General features: G+C 38.3%; 1 pseudogene; it reads right to left on the bottom strand.

The window, feature by feature from the left end:
• The window catches only part of LOC102836981, an 87,510-nt pseudogene extending 84,980 nt beyond the window's left edge, over window positions 1-2,530 (bottom strand).
• Window positions 2,531-5,015: the final 2,485 nt, after the last annotated feature.

Below are 5,015 nucleotides of genomic sequence, written 5' to 3'. Positions count from 1 at the left end.
ATAACATTTTAAATATCTCTTATAAATAAAGCAAAAGTTCAAATTTTAATTGGAAAAGGTTAATACCAAGCATGTTGGGGGGAAAAAAAAGCCTCAAAGCTTTTTTTTTTTTTTTTTTCTAATGATTTGTCAGAGTGAAGATACATGAAAACATAAACTTCTTTGGCACTTCTCCCCCTTCCCTCACAATATTTTGAATTCATCCTAAATTGACTTGACCCATCCTATAATCCTATCTCATGTCGCTTAGAGTAAATATAATCCACTCTTTCATTTTGAGTTCATTTTGCTGACTTCAGCCTCTAAAGAACATTAATTCCACCTTCATCTCTTTCTGAAACTTGGGCATCCAATCTATGCTTTTATCTTCTTTCTGGATTTCTTCACTTACAGTAATTTTCTTTGCTATTATCCTTCCTTATGCTTTGTAATCTTTTTCCAAAATACAACCTCAGAAACCCTATGCAGGTTTGCTATGAGTTGGAATGGGCATATAACCATCACCACCACCATACGTACTACAGTATGTCGTTGTTAAGCGCCATCAAGTCGGTTCTAACTTACAGTGACCCCGTATAGGGTTTCTGAGGAGCAGCTGGTGAGGTTGAACCGCCGACCTTGCATTCAGCTGGACCTTGCAATCCAGTGCATGAACCCACTGTGCTACACCGCATCTCCATACACACCACACTATAAGAGTTTATATAATTTTGGTTTCAAGCAATAAAGACTTACTCAAGGGAAAACAGAAACAAAGGAGGATTTGGAAAGGATGTTCATAGATGGAAACTCAAAAACATTTTAGCAGCCAGCCATTCCCAAGTGGGAATGCAGGTAGTTCTAAGGACCATGCCTCTGTCTTGCCACTGTGATGTGGCCCGTCTACTCTACACCAGACACTCACTCAGTTTTGCCTGTCTCTTTTCTTTCTTTCTCTCACTGTAGAGTTTTTTTTTATGGTGGCATGTTGTTAATGTTGCTAAATGTTTTCAAGTTGATTTTGATTCATAATGACCCCATTGACAGAGAACTGAAATATATATATTTTTAAATTTAGAAACAAATTTTATTTAAGATCTGAAATACAATTCCTAAAATATCAACTTCTCTGAAAACTACAGCTACACAATACAGTGTCTTTATCATGTTAGAATGTGTATTAATTCAAATACAAACACCATGAAGCAAACCACCATTCTTCAACAACTTGAGCCCAGATAGAATGCCTAAGGAACAACATAGATGACTTGTAAGGAAGGACTGTTTTATTCCTAGTACCATCAAAAAAAAAAAAAAAAAAAAAATGAGAGCGAGAGAGCACAAATGCATGGGTTTTCATGTATATACATTAGGCATTAAGAATCAGGGCATTTTGTCACGTAGCATGAACACATATAAGAAAATTGTGTAGTGTCAAAGGGATAGAACCACCAATCAGCATTCAAGCAATGTTGTTAACTAGGCAAGAATTGTTCTACTGAATTTTTCTTTGTCTAATTACCACATACACTGGGAGCAACTTCGAAATGTGAAAGGGAGCTAACGCTCGCCATTTATTTTCTGAAAATACGCCTAAATATAAGTCCAGTGATAGCATTAATGATTTTAGAGCACATCAATTATACAAGAAAAAGACTAAGAACAAAGAAGTGTTTACAGATACCTGGATGTTAACAGTGAGCAGTCAGGAGATCCTCATCGGGCTTTGTGAAGGTAATCAGCTAAAGTTACTTTGTAATTTCTGGCAATAAACAGGGCTGCAGAATTCGTTGCTAGATTATTTCAGAAAATTATGCAAATAGCCTAACAATGATACAACACTCTTCTCATCAAGGGGTGTTTAGGCCAACAATGCTCTGATTCTACCAAACAATCTCAGTAGGTATGGCGCTCCATAAACCTGGGCCATCGGCACATAACAGCTAAGTAGCCAAGATCATGTTGAAGTATTCTTTTATCCCTACCAAAACTTCATTGACAGTGTATTCCTTATTGTCGACATTTCCTTGTGATCTCTTAAAATTTGCGTACTCTTCCAGAATGCCATTGACATTTTTCTTAGCTGGGAACTGAAATAACTACTTCTGCCTAGTAACCAAGGCCCAGTCCTCGATGATCCAGAGTTTTAATTCTTCAGGAATCTTTACCTTAACCTCCACTCTGTTCTTAAATGCCTTTCATTTTCAACGATAGGATCAGCCTGGATCCTTTTCTTTAGAGGTGGCTGAGGCGCTTCACTAGTACTTCCAACATTTCCAATTCCAGGACTCTTCTGTTTGTCCTTGTCTTTCTCTCAGCTCCTGAAGGGGTTTCTCGGAAGAGTGACCCCCCATCTGCCTGGATGAACGGGTTCCAGATTCTTCTGCTGAGGCCCAGCTGTCTTCTTTGCTGAGGGCCCAGGTGTCTTCTTTCCAGAGGAGGCTCCTCTCATCTTACTTCTCTGCATGTTGCTTCTTGTTGGATTTTTGAAGTAGTCTTCTTCTGCAGATTGTTGTCCGTGAGTTTGAGAACTCTGCTTTCTGGAACTCATTCACCCCTGTTTTTATTCCAACCAATAATCTTCTTCTTTCTTCGCTTTCTGAAACTTCCTAGGGCTTTTGCAGATGGAATCTTTTTTCAGGGATAGTCTGGAAGGATGGATGAAGTGGGTATCCAAGATTCTGAAATGATGGACAGTTCTGTAATCAGGATAAGATCTTCTGATCCTTACTCTACAAACTTAGCTTTTCTGATGATGACCTGAAATGAGAATTCAGCTCTTCCCAAGCAGCCGTTCCTTTGACGGCCATAGTTAGAACTCCATTGTTTATAGGAAGAGATTATCAGGTCTTTTCTGTGAAACTGCTAGGGTGATTCCTATTGCCAACCTTTTGCTTAGCAAAAAGAGTGCTTAACTGTTTGTGTCACTTGGGCTCTTTTATAGCTGCTTACACTTGCCATTATTTCCCAACTGGCAGCTCCAAGACCTACATCTCTTTTCCAATTATATCAGGCAAGTTCAATGTCAACTTTGCTCTGAGAGTCTCAGTTTAAATACTCTAGAGAAAAAGGTCAACTGACAACCACTATTCCAATAATTTAGACATGAATTTAGGTTAGGTAGTCTGCTGCCTACTCAGAAAGATCGTGGATAGGAATGGGCAGGAATAGACTCACATTTGCCTAGAACACAAGCAAGCCTCCAAACCCTTTCTAATCTTTATGCCCATGTCAAATGTTAAAAGGTGACTGATACCATCAGGAGCACTTAATCTTTTATTATGCAAATAAAGCGATAGCTCTTTGGCATATTCCCTAAGCCATCATTTATTCAAGCCCTTCCATTTTCTCTTAAAGAAATTTCGTTATTATCAGAGAATGGGGAGGAGGGCATGTATTTTTATAACCTTCATGCTAGAATTTGGGAGATGTATATTCCTGTCTTCTTTGGAGATATGTAAAAAAAAATAACCAATGGTTTAAATAAACCTCATTTCACAGAAGAAAAAGAAGAGGGGTAGAGAGGTTGTATGAATCTCGTAAGAAAAGACGTCATACTTTTATGTACTTATAAGTAGGAGGCACCACCAAGATGTGGGTGAGAAGCTCTCTCTTCCCACTTTCCAGTAACTATCTCACAACTCAATGTGCTAGTTTTACCATTTTTCTACTTCCCATGAGGCACTAGAGTGGAGCAGTTATTGAAGGTGGGAGCTGCATTTGAGAAAGAAGACAATGCTCTCAACTATAATGAAGCACCATTATGCTCATATTGCAGAGGTGCAAAGTAAGAGGGAAAAAGAAGATGACTAGCTCAAGTAGTAAAGCTGATGAACAGCAAATCTCTGATGGATCACCCATGAGTCCTTTGTCCTGAATTAACAACTCTATGAACATTGGAAAGCCTGTTTCTAGTTAGGAAATAAGATGATCTTGTCACAGCTCCTTAATGTTACACAACAACTACAGAGACTCAAACATGTTTCTTATGTCATCCTTTTCCCAACCCATCTTCCATGTCTATCAGAAGATGAGCGAGTAAAAGTACGCGGAAAGATATGCTGCTAGAGAACAAATGTTGATTGGTGTATAATCTTGCTTTTGTCTTTTATCATTGAAGTAATAAAAATAATTTTGCAAAAGACTGAAATAGAAAGCTGTGGATAATTATTACAGAAGGATATAAGTATGCACACAATGAACTGATTACCAAAGCAGAAATAGTCATGGGGAACAAAAGACTGTCAAATTTAAGAAGATGACTGATGCTATCAACAATACACATACACCTGGACAACATCACCAGCCTTCAAACTAAGAATTAAAGTGAAGTTATTAAGAATAATCTGAGTTAAAGTTTATTAGCAATTTATGGACCTAACAATTTTATTCATTCAGTGTAAACTTTTGAGACACTGATTTAGGTATTTAGGTGATGAGTGAGGTCAATGGTAATTAAATTTTCTTGATAACAGAAGTAGAGTATAGGAGTATGGCCAATACCAGTCCATTTCAGCTTACTAATGCCTATGATAAGGAGCTCTGGTAGCACAGTGGTTACGAATTGGGCTGCGAATCGCAAGGTCAGCAGTTCGAAACTACCAGCTGTTCCACAGGAGAAAGATGAGGCTTTCTGCTCCCGTAAAGATTTACAGCCTCAGAAACCCTGTTCAGGGTCACTATGGGTCGGAACCAACTCCACGGCACTTAACAAAAACAACAACAACGCCTATGATATTGATCGTTATATGTTACATTTCATCTTTAACAACTTTCAGTTATACTGGATTCATACTTTGCACATTACATGTTTTGATTATTCATGGATATATGCAGCTGTTTCTCTTCATTTTGAGTTGTGCCCCATCAGCAAATGAAGGCCCCAAAAACTTTGCTCCATTCATGTCATTATGATCAATTCTACTTTGAGGAGGTAACTCTTCCCCAGTCATATTTTCAGTGCCTTCCAACTTTAGGTGCTCATCTTCTGCCACTATGATCTGACAATGTTCTGTTGCGATTCCCAACATTTTCAG

The sequence above is a fragment of the Chrysochloris asiatica genome, unplaced genomic scaffold (assembly GCF_000296735.1).
Source record: "Chrysochloris asiatica unplaced genomic scaffold, ChrAsi1.0 scaffold00121, whole genome shotgun sequence".
Classification (NCBI taxonomy): Eukaryota; Metazoa; Chordata; class Mammalia; order Afrosoricida; family Chrysochloridae; genus Chrysochloris; species Chrysochloris asiatica.
Note: the sequence above shows the minus strand (reverse complement) of the source record. Positions and strands in the feature narration are given on the sequence as shown.